The sequence below is a fragment of the Apostichopus japonicus genome, chromosome 17 (genome assembly GCF_037975245.1).
Source record: "Apostichopus japonicus isolate 1M-3 chromosome 17, ASM3797524v1, whole genome shotgun sequence".
NCBI classification, from domain to species: Eukaryota; Metazoa; Echinodermata; class Holothuroidea; order Aspidochirotida; family Stichopodidae; genus Apostichopus; species Apostichopus japonicus.
In genome coordinates this window covers 2,252,501-2,270,481 of record NC_092577.1, presented here as the reverse complement: position 1 = coordinate 2,270,481, position 17,981 = coordinate 2,252,501, and the positions used below count along the sequence as shown (strand labels likewise).

Sequence of the window (17,981 nt, the reverse complement as noted above, 5' to 3'; positions counted from 1 at the left end):
TTTCCAAATGAGAAAAAAATCTCATTTGGAGCACCAAATTGCATCTAAGGCCAGTGAAAATGCAAAATTATTTACAAAATGGAGTGGGTGTTGAAGTGTGCTATATATATTGCACCAAATTGCATCTGAGGCCACCTGGCAATGCAAACAAAATCCAAAGGGGAGGGGGACACCCCCTCCCCTTAGACCCCTCCCCCAGGCCGGCCATCAGTCTTCAGCCCCCCCCCCACTCAAAAATACCTTCCTACGCCACTGCATACAGGACAGACACACCACTTATAATGTGTCTAGCGCAAGCAGTGTTAAATACGCTTTGACTATACAACACTATAAAAACATATCAGGTTATCTTATGCACTGATGTTTGGTTTTGAGATGTTGTAAAAAACGCCAAATATGTCGTATCAAGTTCAATATTTCAACTAAAAGTGATTGGAATAACATAATGCATATAACAGAAGCATATATATATATATATATATATATATTTCAGTCTATCGATTTGAACCAATACATATGGTTTTTAGTGATCTATGAAAAAGTTTCGTAACTTGCAAATGTGCAACTCTACGCTTTTTAAGCCTAACAGTGTAATGCCCATTGAACGAATTACTTGAGAAAAAGTTGTACAGAACTGATAACACTTTATTATGTTTGCTTGGGAAGGTGTGGGGCTTTGGGCATACCGGCAAACATGCCATCAAGTATTTACATTCAGTTTCAATGTATTTGTATTCCTCTAATCATTTGCTCGAATCCCGTTCTGTTCAACTCAGCAATAACAGCAAAACCCATTCTTAGTGTATTTATTTAACACCCGTAACCTTTTTTTCTTGTCTTGGACATTACATTTATGTCGATTGTGTTCGAGATAGTTGGCCATACAAGAATAGTCCAGGTCAATATCCCTTTGATATGTTACAGAGGAACATATTCTAAGCCTTCCAGTGAAATTTGCATTCAATTCCTATGTACCGTTTTTGAGATATTGACTGTTGAAGTTCTTTTGATATTCTACCAAAAGTGAACTTGAAGCAAAAAGGTGTGATGTCAAATAATGTTTTGTTTTGCTTTATTTTTCAGTGTATTGATTTGACCTTGGATTGGATAAGGTAATTAGTTTGTCTAATGAGGATGTGAAGTTTATAAAATACCAATACCTGTGTACATTCATATTATGGATGCATCCAATTGTGTAGAATAAAATTAGACGTAACTTTTAATGGAAAACAAAACATGGAAAACAAATGACGTCACACCTGTTTGCACCGAGTTCACTTTTGGTACGAAAGGTGACAGAGCGGAGAAGGTATAGCTTGTTTTTACTTTTCATTTTGAGAAAATATAAATTACAAGTGTCTACTCTAAACTGAACTATTTTGATTCTCTGTTATTTTCTGAGTGTGTCCCGCGTCACATCCCCATGAATATGCCGATTTATATCCGAGTTAAAGAACTGAAACCTAACAGAACACTCCCAAGAAGAGTTGAATTTAAGCAATTTTCAGTAACTCTTGTCTTCACTACAACCGATGATTTGTATTCATAATTTGCACAATATACTTGACCATGCAATAGCAAACATTTGAAAGTGGTTGCTTAATTATTCCGCAATGACGCAAGCCGAATAGGGTAAAAAAGGCACTGTCATAGTAAACTAAATTGTTAACGTAGCTCGTGATTTTCGTTGCCATGGAATCAACCCCATAATACAATTAACAATTGAAGGAAAAAGTCTTTTTCCTTTACAGAAGCTGTGGGACAGGGCTGCAAGGCCATTGGACATGTAAGTTAAGCTATAGTTGATATCAAATATAGGGTAAAGTTCTTTTTTGGACGATCTAGATAAATAGGTTAACAATATCTTTTACATCCGGGTATGATATAATCACCCTTTTATCAAGGCAATTGGATGATTGCCAAAGGTTGCGCAAGAAGGAAACGTAACTGACTCAAATGTAGAACTCCTGGTGGATTTTCCGTCCAACGTTAAAAGTGAGCATCAACACAACATTTTTGCTAACAGACACTCTCAGCAAATGCCCGGCGAGCAAGACCAAATGGAGGAGCCAAGTGTACCTAATCAGTGTAAGTCATACTCATTCTGTATACACACACACACAATTATATATATATATATATATATATATATATATAGATATATATATAGATATATATATATGTATATATATATGTTTATATATATATATATATATATATATGTATATATATAGATATATATATATATATATATATAGATATATATATATATATATATATATATATATATATATATATATATATATATATATAGCTCTTATTCGCTCTAAACGCAGGATTGTGATAAAAAGTAGTTTATGTGGGCTTGAAAAAGACAGGGGGCGTACACCCGTAGCAGTGGTCTATTTCTTTCCCGGGTGGCTGAATCTAAAATACAACATAACCGACTAAAACATTTGTCAACGACTGATGATGAAATTTTTGTTCCATCTGGCGAAGATCTCCGAAACTGGCCACCGATTTTCTGTTCCCTTTCTGCCCAACATATACACACACATTATTTTGATGTAAAACTCAATGTAAAACTTGAGTTTTCAGTGTGTAGGCCTAATGGCCTGAATATTCAGGAAATGAGGAGAAGGAAGTTGTAAGCCTCGAGTCTTACATTTTGTACTGACTGACATCTTCTGTTCATTGGTACAGTTATCATATATAAGAACCGAGTGAAAGCCTAACTTGCTGGTACGTGTATAATGTAAAGATATATCTTATTTCTAAACATTAAATATATACATAACTATTTACATAGATATATATATGTAACCAAAGCTTTCTTGATATTAAATATTGCTTAAAGGTTAAGTAATAAAATAGGAAATTTGATGCTTCGATCTTCAGATCATAGCAGAACAAGTTTGCGGGCAGAAAGCGTAACGGAAAAGTGCAAGCAACTTACGGTCTTGTGATCTGAGAACAGCCTCCAACGTGAACATTCTTTAAAGCTAAGTTCTACCTGCTTGTGCTAAACTATTTGATACTTCATTAGAAAAGGACATTAAATTATTGGCGAAAAGAAAATTCAAATTCCGACTCGAGTAAACTTTTACACCTTATGAAGGAAGCGGTAAATATAGGAAAAAAACCCAAGAACGTTGGTTGGTTGGGTCTTTTTACAGACACCATATGTTACCGAAAGGAGCTAATTGTCAGGAGCAACACTGAAGAGTGTAAACCACGTAATGGTAGTTTAAGACGTGGTGAACTCGGAATCGTTCATCGTTTTTTTATTTAAAACTAAAGTCACCTGAGAACTTATCTACCCAGTGCTCAAGTAAAAGATAAAAATCAAATTCACTATTATTTGGACACCAAAAGAAAGAAAGAAAGAACGAAAGTGTTTTTACGGCAGACCGTCTTTCTGTGTTTGCAGCTTGGTGATAATATTTCGACAAGGAAACGGAGTGGATTCTAAAATATCTTCTCGCTCTATGACTCGAATTTGGTTCTTAAAGCTCGAAACAGTACGGCGGACCGATTTGTCTAAACTGTGTACAATGACATAAATTTATCAATTATATGTTTCCTATAGACTCATTCATTGTAGCATATATACATGAACTGAATGAGTCAAAGACACATGATCAATTCGCGTCCTTTTTGTTGGATATTTCGTCAACATCTGATTTTTTAAAACAACATTTATCGCTGGAGTGAGAGCAAGTTCATCCGATACTCATGAATGTTATACCTGTTGAGGTAACTGAGATTAATGTGAAATAATGACATGTAAGTATCTTTGCATAGCAATAACTCATATTATATTGATGAACTTGCATTAGACACCTTGGTCTCCAGTGTTGCAGATGCGCCCTATCCTAATTACTGGCAGCTGTGGCGCAGTTACATGCTCAATGAGGATTTTATGACATGCAGGGAACTCTCCGATGAGATGAATGTATCTCGCACTCTCTCTTCCTATGTATATGTATATATATATCATCATATACATATAAATATATATACATATATATATCTCATCATATACATATAAATAAATATATATATATAAATATATATATAATATATATATATAATATATATATATAATATATATATATATCTATATATATATATATATATATATATATATATATATATATATATATATATATATAAAGATAGATATTTGTATTGTACTCACTATTTAATTGATTTACCGGTTACATGATAGTATACCATTAAATTGTATCAACACGGAGTGAGTTTCATTGACAAATTGATCAACAGAATACTGATAATAGCAGATATGACAATAATCACTGGTGGAACTGGAAGAAAAATTAATGACAGAACGGATTTCCTTTTTACATGAGTTTTTCCCCTTCTTTTTGCAGTGGTTCTTTCTTCTGTTGCATAAGAGTTACTCTCTGGACCAAGGAATGTCCGTGTTATGCTATTGTTGAGATCCATGTCTAGTTAACGAATTGAAACGATATACTGCAGCGTTATGGAATACGTTCAATACGAACAATCAAATGCTTCCTTTCCACTTTGGGATATGTTTGTAACTCAGTCGAATGGCCTTGCTGTAACATCATTGGTTTTAGGAATTCTCGCCTTGCTTTCTAACGGTGCATTTTTGTTCACAGTTGTCAAACAATCCTCTTTAAGAACAATGCGGTTGAATATTTACTTGATACCTTTGTCATGCATAGATATGTATACCTCGATTATTTATATACTATTGGGAGGAGCATCTTTAAACCGTAGTGACAATTATGTGGACTTATTAGTATTATCAATAATTATTAGATTTCCAGCTCAATTCGTCTCCTGTACATTGATCATATTGTTGTCTTGGGATCGATACAAGGTTGTTAGCGATCCGATAAATCAATCAATAAGACACACTACATGCCCGAAGATACGTTTACTTGTTATGATACTCATTGCTACCGCTGCTTTTGCTTTACTTTTGGTAACTGCATTTCTGTTTTTAGATTTCTTTTTTTTTATCATATTTCTTTATGATTTTGTAACCATTGTTGGGACAGGGATCCTTAATTTAAAGATTATTATTGTGTTAAGGAAGAGGCATGAGCTGCACAGAGGAAATGTGTCTAACAGAAATATCGCTAGACAGCAACAGCAAGTGACAAAAGCAGTCATTATTAATTCCTTTGTCTTCGTGAGTCTAGTGTTTATCTTTGACGCTTTTTTCTTTCTCGCTGTTTTTGGTCAAGAATTTTATCCCAGCGCGTTAATCATCTGTACATTACTCAATTCTGGTTTAAATCCTGTTATTTATAACATATTTGGCTCAATCTATCGAGAGGCATTCTTAAATACGTTTCCTTGTTTGAAAACCATTGCATTGTGGTTGATGAGCTTTAAACTTAACAATGAATCCGAAATTGAACTTAATACGATAAACGAACAACCATAAGCCTTGACTCATGTTTATTTGATTGACTTTAGGTCAGTAACGATAAGACCTATATTTCGTGTTTTGTCTGTGTTTTTTTCTTCCAAAAAAAGACTAAGTATCAAACGATCTAAACCAGAAAGAAAGTCCCCCTTTTTTGGTTCACTTACGCCGGCCAATTGCTATAGACATCTTATTGGGGTGAAGGGGGTGGTGCAGGGCTCCTCGAGGGAGCATATATACATATATATGAGGATTTTATCATTGAGGATTTTTATGACATGCAGGGAACTCCCAGATGTGATATATGTATCATATCTCGCACTCTCTCTTTCTATATTTATATATATATATATATATATATATATATATATATATATATATATATATATATATATATATATATATATATATGGGGGAAGGGGGGGGCGGGATTAACACCTTCAGGCCTATAAATCCCCCACTTGATGCTGATGTAACACATCACGCTCGGTTCATGCATAGCACTTAGAACCGTATAATGTATTGTTAATTTATGTAAATAATGTTGTTACTGGTTATAATTGGTCCAATATGTTCTTCTACTCGTCAAAAATGTATAATATATATAATCATATAGCTTGTCATAGACTGCTTCAAGTCTGACTTGAGACCGTAACATGGCAACAAAACAAACATATTTATAAGCATTTTTAACAACTTTAAACTACTCATTTGCAAGCTATATTATATTTCTTGATAATTTTTTGTTTCCATAAATTTCCATGAAGTCATATGAACTGATGAATCCTGGTAGGCCTATATGACTCATCTGGAGTAGTTCTATATTTTTGTAATGTCATCACATCTTACATCGTGTATATTGTTCCTTAGATGCTCTTTATTTCGTGTAGCCATTCTCACAACATTGTGGGGCGCATATTAGTGTTCGAGATACCTGTAAATAGTTGGACATATAACAGGGTAGTTGGTTTATAGCGTATATACGGTACGTAAAACACACGCACATGTAAATAGATATATATATATATATATATGTTTATATATATATATATATATATATATATATATATATATATATATATATATATATATATATATATATATGTTTATATGTTTATATATATACAGAAAGTTGCGTTTTGATGAGATTCCAACACAGGGAATTGTTGATGCTGAGTGAACATTTCAGGTTTCAAAGATAAATCAAAAGGAAGTGTATGACATGGCATGTTAAGCTTTGCAGAAAGGTTTCCGCTGTGACGTCACACATCACCTGTAGTGGCAGAGCTGCTTATTTGGCCTTCCATAGAAAAGTTATTTTTATGTTTTCGGGTGTTGAAAGCCTAAAAGCCAACACGGTATTTACGAGTCAAAATATCACCAGTTAAGACCTACGAGTATACGTTTATATGATTTCGAGTATTTTTAGTGTGTTTCGCTAGCGTTTAGAGTGTATCATTCTACAGTTATTTTGTTTCCTTGTTTTTCATGTTTTTTGTGACGAACGGTGTAAATATCTCTGTAAATACAAGTTGTATTATCACTTTACTACGGACTTTCGTTAGTGTGTGTTTTTATATTACGGATTTTCGTCTGCGTCTTAAGCTTTTAGTCGGCTTTTCAGCTCCGTGCCCGGACATCACATCACCTATACGGTGATCTACTCAGAGGAAGAATCGAGGCTTGTAAACTTGTTGCTGCTGTTTTAACATTTCACCATTGGGATATGTGGGTAGTCTAGACTGTTTAGAATTCTTTCCATTGTTGAGTCTATTAGTAGTAGGCTTAAAGTATCAGTAGTTAGAGTACCAATATTGCTCAAGCCTTAAGGTGTAACAGTAGTAGGCCTAGTAGTAGTAGTGGTAGCAGCCTACGTATCATGTATTCTCCTGGGCTGGTGACTGTTTGTTGAATTTCGTACGAAATGCCTATGTTTTACATCACGTGGTTGAACAGTTGTTGAACTAACGCCGACGGAAGCAACGTAAGTTTAGACAACGACGTAAGTTTAGACAACGCCGTAAGTTACACAACGGAACTTTATACATCAACGTGAGTTTGAGCAACAGCATGGTAAAACAGCAGCAACACATTTAGTTTAGACAACAACAACAAACTTATTAGTTTAGACAACGAAATAAGTTTTCCATTGTCGGGTTCCATAGAATGAAGGAAAAGATATGGAGATGAGAAATTCAAAGTTACAATATAATTGTAACCTTGCCTGCCATTGGAATATCTCTTCTGCAGGTGAAAATACGGTATTTGCATATATAGGACTTCCTCAGATAAATGTTTCTTCCTTTTCACAGTGTCCTAAATGAACGGTGTAAAAGGCTTATTGGGATTGGTTAAATTATATTTTGCCGATTATTGAATGTTTTCCAGCTCTGTAAATATACCCAGGTCGAAGGGCGATCAACAATGTCCCGTACATGGAGCAGCGACGTAGCCAGGAATTTGAAAGGGGGGGGGGGAGCACTTTTTGCGATTGATATGGATTTTCAAAGTTGTAGGCACGACTATCTGAGCGGAGCGCCACCATCAGTTGGCGCGGAGCGTACAAGAAAATTTTTGGTTTTACAAATCCCCCAGATGGCAGGAAACAGCCCTTCCCGAATGTTCATTCTGGTTCCCTGGCCTCTTGCTAACTTGAGAAACCTCATTCAATATCACTTTTAAACCCAAAAAACAAACGAGTTTAAATAGTACGTAATTCAATAATACATAATGTATCAAAATTATAAAATTAGCAAGGTACACAAGGGCGGCGGAAGCACTTTTAATCTGGGGGGGGGGGCACCGACGTCAAAGGGCACTTTGCAGAAATTCGATTGGACTGATGCAGCCTGATATTTAGTACCCTTTATAAATCTTATTGTATTATCTTATTTGCATATACACATCACTCCATCAACGCTCCCCCCCCCCCCCCCCCCGTCTTAGTAGTCTTACTTTTCAACTTCTGATACTTGTAGATACAAAGATAGGCCAGAAATGTCTTTGATACAACCATAGCCAGTAATTGTCTTTGATAAAACTGTAGCTAGTAAATGTTTATCGAAAAGGCTGTTTTGGAACTTGGAACGCCAATCGTGACAACAACAGGCAACAAAGTGCTGCAGCTCTATACATATAAAGTCTGTTAATCAACGATAGGCTTATTTGACTGTGGAATGTTCTCAACTGAAATTTTATCTGCGTAAACGGGTTCTTAAGTAGATGTTAAAAAACTGACAAGATCGTATCCTAGTCTTTTTCGGCGGGTAGAGTATTGAATGAAACGGCACGCGATATGAATGACAGCCTAGATGACAGAAGAATAGGTCACCTAATTTAGCCATAATCTTGCTACGTTCATTTCAATAGTTTTTCCTGTCTAGACTCTTAAACTCGTCCAGCAAGCTTATGGATTTGAATTATGGGTGTTTTAATAAAAAAGATAACTTGGCCAAAAAAGTGTAGGCCCGGGCCTACAGTGCTACATACTGGCTACGCCCCTGATAGTTCTAAATTAGGATTAGATCTCTTACTGAAATATCGCTGACCTAATAAGGTGATCAAGAGTACAAGTTTTATGTAGAAAAAGGGCACATTTTTAACCTGAGGAAAAGTGGGGGGGGGGGGGGTTCAGCCGCCCTTGAAGGTACATGTACAGAGTAGTCTTACTTTTCAACTTCTGATACTTGTAGATGCAAAGATAGTCCAGAAATGTCTTTGATACAACTGTAGCTAGTAAATGTTTAAGTTAGCCTAATAAGAGAAGGCGAGAGCTATCCGACGATTGCCATCTGATGCACATTTCTCAAGTGTTTTCTCAACTGAAATATTATCTGCGTAAACGGGTTCTAAACTACATGTTAAAACTGACAAGATCGGATCCTATAGTCTTTTTCGGCGGGTAGAGTGTTGAATGAAACTATCGTGCTACATACTGGCTACGCCCTGATCATATGATATCATTATCAGCAGATTTTGTTTCCTGTTTAAATTCTTTTACATGTTCTTTTACATAATATATCAGAAAGACAAACATAGTGCTCTTTTACAAGTTTTCCAGTAGGATGATTCTTGTTTATTGTCCAATGTCTGGACTTTAATAAATTTGACGAACTTAACTGATGGACAATATAAACTTTCATATTTTGTAATACAGCCAGAAATGCAGTGGCCTAAAAACAAATATCGTTATCGCAGTGTATTAGCAGTGTAATAATTATTACAGGAAGTGCGTATCACGTACGATTGTTAGCTTAGCTTTATAACATGCTGTTCGTGCAACAACTTAGGACGACTCATTGAACGAACGTTGTCGACGTTGTTGTACATACAGTTCGTGACATTCCATAGAGTGCGGTTAGGTAGGCAATATGTATTTTAATACGCAGTGGCCAACTGTAGGCTTGTAATTGGCTATAAGCTAAATTTAGCTAATTGCATCTGCCAAACTAAGTAAGTAGTTGAATCAGTAGGCGTGAATGTTACTACGATTACAATCGAGTTAACGGAGCTGACGAGTATTCAGATCAAAAGAGCACTGACAAAATACCATGCTAAAAAAACTACAGTTTAAAAAAAAAATAGACAATGAAAGGGGGGAGCGATCGCTCCCCCTGCTCCCCCCTGGCTACGTCCCTGACATGGAGGCTGTAATGTTATTGAATATGCATTAGATACACGTGTGCAAACATTGTAGAATCTGCACCTGTATGTTATTACGTTGTGTATTTGCATATCAGTATATAAGTTAAAGCATGCCGTCTGCTCGTCCTTGTTCACCCTGCCTCTCCATCTGGAAACATGTAATATTGGACATCTCGTCCTACGTCTGTCCTGTACAGTATGACTATGTATTGCAATAAAATAAGATGTTAATACTCAACGTGAACTGTGTTCTACTTGATTGTGATTGTGAGACAATGTGATGATGCAATTACAAACTTTTCTCAAAGTTAACAATTCTTGAGACAAGCTGTTTTTCTTTGGAAGATTCTGACAATTTTATCTCTGCTGACCTAAAATATAGCTCACCCACACCCGAAAAACAATAGAAGTTGTAATGGGAAAAGCACATGCCAAGTGTATGTACCACTGGTCAATACTACCCCTTTGGAGGTTTGTGGTTTAAAGTGAGTGACATCTGTTCAAGGTCTCTTTTAACCTCCACCGAAAACTACACGCTTGTTGCAAATCATACTTAAGGCCTACTTAACATTGAAAGTACAAGTTTTCTACAAGTTAATATCATTCTTGCAATATTAAGAATTAATGATCTCCACTTACAGCAAGTAACTTTTCATTCACACCAAAATCCACACTGACCATGTGATTTTGATAGGCAATAATAATTATAATATTTGATATTTTTTGCGCTTTACTGACATTATATTACCCCATGTCAATGATAACCTATGCCAGAGACAATCCCTCCAGCCAGCTGCAGTTATATACTGCGCCCAATAACGAGTTACCTCTCAGGAACCCATTTAACCCCTGGGTGGAGAGAGGCAAGTGAGATAAAGCATCGTGCCCAATGACACAAGGTAATGAACTAGGCAGGAATCAAACCAGCAATCCTTTGATCACGAGTCCGACGCCTTAGCCAATTGGCCATCTCGCTCTCAATATAATAGTACATTTATAATGCTATGACATTTTGCTAACATCCAGTTTCACTTCTTCCTCTGATCTCTCACTAAAACGCCAAATTTTCAGAAGTTGACATTTCTTGACCTAGCCAGAAAATTGTTAAAATCCCAAGACAACAATCTGTATCATGTTTTTTTATAATTTGACCAAGTTTCGAATCTTTAGATATTAAACTAACCAGGACTGAACAAAAACATAACCTGGAATGATAACATTAATGATTTTTATTGGTCCATGAAATAGCAGAAATATTGTGCCCAAAAATAATGGCACACAATTCTAAATATGTTTTATGGAACATCCCAAACTATATCAAACAATAGCACAATTTATACTATCTGCTACCTAAATAGAACATATGCAAACCTTTACAGGCACCTTTAGAAATAATTGAAAATTTTAAACAACAGTACTTAAATATTTATTACTTTTACTCATTCTTGCTTGTATTCCTGAGGGGATCACTGCATGGCTAACAACAAAGTACAGAAAGGCAATTAACTTATTAAGAGAAGCTTTCATTCTGATGTGGATATGTCAATTGGTATCTACACACAACATGTTCCAACTTACAGTATTCCTGCAGGGTTACTGGTTCAAATCTAAATCTCCAAGCTATATATGTGTATTATATATATGTATATATGTGTATTACTGAACATAGTGCCACAAAACAATGTAAATTAAAGTCAAGAAAAGGTGAAAAAAATCATTTATATTTAAACTAGAAAGACAATGGGTATTCATAGGGCCATATAAAAACAAAGGAAAAATGAATGAATCCGGGTAAGAAATTTGCATACAAAAAATTGATCACTTTACCTGTCTGATATAAAAATTTCTTATCTGGATACCACAATACAAATTTACAAAGATAATTGCGGTGTAACAAAGTCAAAACAAAATGATAACGTTGAAAATCTCTGGCTTTCACAGAAATTCACACACTGTTTTGGTTTCTAAGGCATACTTCTTGGTGTAGCGCTTACATTTTAAGGCGTTTGAAAAAAATATATTGAAAAGGACTGTTACTACCAGCTGCAAAACCTGAAGACACCCTTTGTAAAAAAAAAATAATTTTTTTTACTTTAAAACAAGGAATTTTACATAATTTAGCCTCAGTTTAATCAGAAGAACAAGTGGCATTGACTTAGAAATACAACAATAACAAAAGTTACGAAATGAAACAGAATAACCGTGGTAAAAGTAACATTCGTTACAACATTCTCAAGGCACAAAACTCCCCTTTTGCAACTCACTCGCTCAACTTGTTTTTTTATTTCATACTCGGCCAAGTTGAAAATAATTTCATGAATCTATTTCCAAGGAATTAAAATATCACCTGGCAATTAAGATATAACTAAAGCGCTTACATTCAGCACAATTTTGTGAGAACTGAACTTTACCCATGGAATGTTGGAAAATATAACAAAAATATGTGACCTTGTACTCATACAGAAAATGTTGGAGAATAAGGAGTGAACATCAGTGGCTCATGTCATACTCAATTTGCCTCAGGAAAATGCCACAAAATTAATCATCTTCAGCGATGGTTTCCACACACTCCTACAATAAAAGGCCGGCCATGCCATGCATAGTGTAACTGATCCGGCTCACCCTTTTTGCTGTTTCTCATGGTTGCTTAGACCTGTTGCATAATTGAAGGATTTGTCACAGTACTTGCAATGATAAGGCTATACGCCTGTGTGTAACCTCTCGTGAATTCGCATGCTGGAAGCAACGCGGAATCTTTTCTCACAGTATTGGCATTGAAAAGGTTTCTCCCCCGGCAGTCTGCACCAATTGATGCTTGGCCAAAGAACTAGGATCTTTTAAACACTTTATCTTTTATTGCACTTGTAGGGTCTTTCATCTGAATGTGTCTTCTCGTGACGTTTGAGGGCACCCAGTTTTGAGAACATTTTGCCGCAGGAACTGCACAAAAACGCCTTGTTCCTAGAATGTATCATTTCGTGTCGAGTTACATACTCTGCTCGTGCAAAGCATTTGCCGCAGTAATGACACTGGAATCTATCCTCGCCGGAATGTAACCTTCTGAGCTTTTCCAAATTTGAAGACGATTTAACGCTCTTCTCACATGTGTAACAACGAAAGAATCCATGTTGCTTTTGATGAATATTCAAATTTCCACGCTTGCTGAAAGTTTCGTTGCACACGGCGCACTCGAAGGCATTGTCACCCTTGTGTGTTTCACAGTGGTCTTCTAATTGACTTGAGTCTGCACAAACTCTGTCACAAAAATAACACTGGTAGGATTCTTTGCCTTCGTGGATCTTCATGTGACCTCTCGAGTTCCGATTATTTGCGAACCTTTTATCGCAGTATTTACAAACGACTTGCTTCTAGCCAGTATGCGCCTTGTAATGGTACCTCAACGAGCTGTTATTTTTTAACACTTTATCGCAAATTTTACACTGGAATGGCTTCTCGCCGGTGTGCAATCTCGTGTGGCTTCTATGGGATTTTCTCCAGGCAAACTTCTCATCGCAAAAATTGCACTGGAACGGTTTCTCTCCTATGTGTGTCCTTTCGTGACCTCTCAGGCTTGACATATACGAAAACGGTTTGTTACACTTGCGGCATCTAAATGGCTTCTCTCCAGTATGAATTCTGTGGTGTCGCTTTAATGCAGAACGTTGGCGAAATTCCTTTCCACAACATAGGCACTCATTGCCTTGTTTGGCTGAATGTGTCCGCTCATGTCTCTGAAAGTTGTGCAATCGTCTGTAGGTTTTATCGCAGGGCTTACAACGATAAGACTTTTCCTTAATTGATATAAGGTACTTTTTAATTGGTACTTTTTAAGAAAAAGTCGCCCAGGAAAGAACCTGGGCACGAAAACCAAACTACCAAACGACTGATCCGCTCTCAACCCCAGTCCCTTTACATCGGGACTGTGACTGTGTGATCATCGTCGGATGTGCATCACCATTCCCCTCGATAGGGAACAGATACTACACATGATCTTAGCCAAAAGGCCGAGAAGCAAATAGTTCTAAAGGTACTTTTTAAGAAAAGTCGCCCAGGAAAGAACCTGGGCACGAAAACCAAACTACTGAACGACTGATCCGCTTCTAACCCCAGTCCCCTTACATCGGGACTGTGACTGCTTGATCATCGTCAGCTGTGCATCACCATTCCCCTCAAAAGGGAACAGATACTACACATGATCTTAGCCAAAAGGCCGAGAAGCTACACATGATAAAGGTACTTTTTAAGAAAAAGTCGCCCATGAAAGAACCTGGGCACGACAACCAAACTACTGAACGACTGATCCGCTTCTAACCCCAGTCCCCTTGCATCGGGACTGTGACTGTGACTGTTTGCCATTTGTTGTGACACTCCGCGAATAGGTTTAAGTTATCATATGTAAAGGCTCATAACATGTCCACGTCATGAACAGTTTGCCTACATTTAGTATACAGTAGGCCTAGTGTCAAAGTCAGGAGATCGTGACCAACATGCGTACGTCACAAAGTAGTCATTAAAGAGCTCTGTGTATATACAGCATGACGTAAAAAGGGCTATACCAATTCTTCATTATGTAACTGATATCGTTACATATTTAGATTTGTCATTACACATTCAGGGAGAAATCCTCACATATACTAATTGTCAAGACTACCAGCAACAACACACAGGGCATGACACAAGTACGCCGTCACCGTCAATTCAGAAAGACGGCGCTCGTCCCCTTCTCCTCACAGATTCCGTATTTAGACATATGACTTCTCGTTTCCCTCCATTAATGTACCCTCCACAACTTACCCTCCACAAGTTACCCTCCTCATTGGGGTGCATCCGTTGCTTACTACACTACTAGGCCCGGCCCGCCCACCCCCCCCCCCCCCTTGAAAATATATAGTGATTCGTAATAGTACGAAAATGAGGGTAATACGTTCAGCTATTGTGCTTTATGTTGTATGGGTGAATGAGGTGTACTTCCTTCTGTTGTAACACTGACATAGCTCACAGTCAACACAAAGACCTAAATATATAAGCGCGCTTTCGTGACCAGATTCCTCCGATGTGCAAATGTATATATATATATATATATATATATATATATATATATATATATATATATATATATGTATATATATATATATATATATATATATATATATATATATATATATGTATATATATATATATATATATATATATATATATATATATATATATATATATATATGTATATATATATATATATATATATATATATATATATATATATATATATATATATATATATATATATATATATGTATATATATATATATATATATATATATATATATATATATATATATATATATATATATATATATATATATATATAGTTTACGTTCATAATCACTTAACAAGTATGCAAGTTGTAACCTATACCCCATAGAGTAATGTAAATTCAAATTAATGTGTTTGCCTATCCGAAACGTATTTTGTTCATCGAAAAATGTCAATTTTTTGGGCTCACAATAAACTTTTTTCAATCTATTGCAACATTCTGCATCTAAGCACCCTTGATTTACCAAAATTTACCATTCCCCCCCCCCCCCCGAATAATTTGGTTGGGAATGGACTATCTTTCATACCCACTCCCTGTCAATATTTGGACAATAATCGTAATGCATTGTTTGTACGATTTCAAATGACTTAGTTGATCCTATCTTTGTATAGGGATTCTAAATGCATCAGATCGCACTATTTGACGTATCAAAAGTGCCAAATTTTCCGGGGGGGGGGGTGGGGGGGTGGGGCATTACATTATACAGCCCTGGCCTTCGGCGCATGCTCTTCCGATATCGTCATTTTTTACTTCATCAACCACATATCAGGGCCTCCATTCCCCAGCCCCCCCCCCCCCCATTCAGCTCATTTGGTGCCCCCACTTGGTCCCTTTTTGGCATGTAAGACAAATAATAATAACACAAAGCCTAACAATTAATTTACACCTAATTATAAATTCCCCATATGGTTTCCCCTCAGCATACATAGGCGACGGCTACTATTAGAATGTCGTAGCGTGCTTTTATATCTGGTTATTGACGTAGCAATTTAATATATACTTACAAGTACACCAGCCAGTTGCAATAATCACGGATTTGTGCCTATATAGCCAAGACCACCTGCCATAGTTCTCTATCCATATCACGTGAATTAATTATCAAAGTATGATTACCTTCAACTACCTGTGTGAAACTTAGAATATTAAGTAAAGTTTTATTCTCCTCATACAAAGTGAAAGTTATCGAATAACATGATATATATATATATATATATATATATATATATATATATATATATATATATATTATATGTATATATATGTATATATATATATATATATATATATATATATATATATATATATATATATATAGCTCTTATTCGCTCTAAACACAGGATTGTGATAAAAAGTAGTTTATGTGGGCTTGAAAAAGACAGGGGGGGTGGTGGGCGTACACCTGTAGCAGTGGGCTATTTCTTTCCCGGGTGACTGAATCTAAAATACAAAATAACCGAATAAAACATTTGTCAACGATTGATGATGAAATTTTTGTTCCATCTGGCGAAGATCTCCGAAACTGGCCACCGATTTTCTGTTCCCTTTCTCCCTAAAATATACACACACATTATTTTGATGTAAAACTTAATGTAAAACTTGAGTTTTCAGTGTGTAATTGCTTGAATAATCATGGCATGAGGAGAAGGAAGTTGTAAGCCTAGAGTCTAATATTTTGTACTGACTGACATCTTCTGTTCCTGGGTACAGGTATCATATATAAGAACCGAGTGAAAACTTAACTTACTGGTACGTGTATAATGTAAAGATATATCTTATTTCTAAACATTAAATATATACCTAATATTTACATAGATATATATATGTAACCAAAGTTTTCTTGATATTAAATATTGCTTAAAATTTAAGTAATAAATTAGGAAATTTGATGTTTCTATCTTTAGATCATAGCAGAACAAGTTTGCGGGCAGAAAGCGTAACGGAAAAGTGCAAGCAACTTACGGTCTTGTTATCTGAGGACAGCCTCCAACGTGAACATTCTTTATAGCTAAGTTCTACCTGCTTATGCTAAACTCTTTGATTATACTTCATTAGAAAAAGACATTAAATTATTGGCGAAAGAAAATTCAAATACCGACTCGATTAAACTTTTACACCTTATGAAGGAAGCGGTAAATATAGGAAAAAGGCAAGAACGTTTGTTGGGTCTTTTTACAGACACCATATGTTACCGAAAGGAGCTAATTGTCAGGAGCAACACTGAAGAGTGTAAACCACGTAATGGTAGTTTAAGACGTGATGTACTCGGAATCGTTCATCGTTTTTTTATTTAAAAATAAATTTAGTCACCTAAGAACTTATCTACCCAGTGCTCAAGTCAAATTTAAAAATCAAATTCACTTTTATTTGGACACCAAAAGAAAGAACGAAAGTGTTTTTTACGGCAGACCGTCTTTCTGTGTTTGCAGCTTCGTGATAATATTTCGACAAGAAAACGGAGTGGATTCTAAAATATCTTCTCGCTCTATGACTCGAATTTGGTTCTTAAAGCTCGAAACAGTACGGCAGACCGATTTGTCTAAACTGTGTACAATGACATAAATTTATCAATTATATGTTTCCTATAGACTCATTCATTGTAGCATATATACATGAACTGAATGAGTCAAAGACACATGATCAATTCGCGTCCTTTTTGTTGGATATTTCGTCAACGCCTGATTTTTTGAAACAACATTTAAGCAAGTTCATCCGATACTCATGAATGTTATACCTGTTGAGGTGAACTGAAATAAATGTGAAATAATGATATGTAAGTATCCTTACATAGCAATAACTCATATTATATTGATGAAC

General features: G+C 35.8%; 1 non-coding gene and 1 pseudogene across 1 annotated transcript; both read right to left on the bottom strand.

Annotated features, from left to right (window-relative positions):
- Positions 1-13,874: 13,874 nt before the first annotated feature.
- LOC139957816 (U2 spliceosomal RNA) lies at positions 13,875-14,088 on the bottom strand (annotated as a pseudogene).
- Positions 14,089-14,095: 7 nt separating this feature from the next.
- On the bottom strand, positions 14,096-14,294 carry LOC139957865 (U2 spliceosomal RNA). Its single transcript, XR_011789547.1, has one exon. It is a non-coding gene; the product is annotated as a U2 spliceosomal RNA (small nuclear RNA).
- Between the last annotated feature and the right edge of the window lie 3,687 nt (positions 14,295-17,981).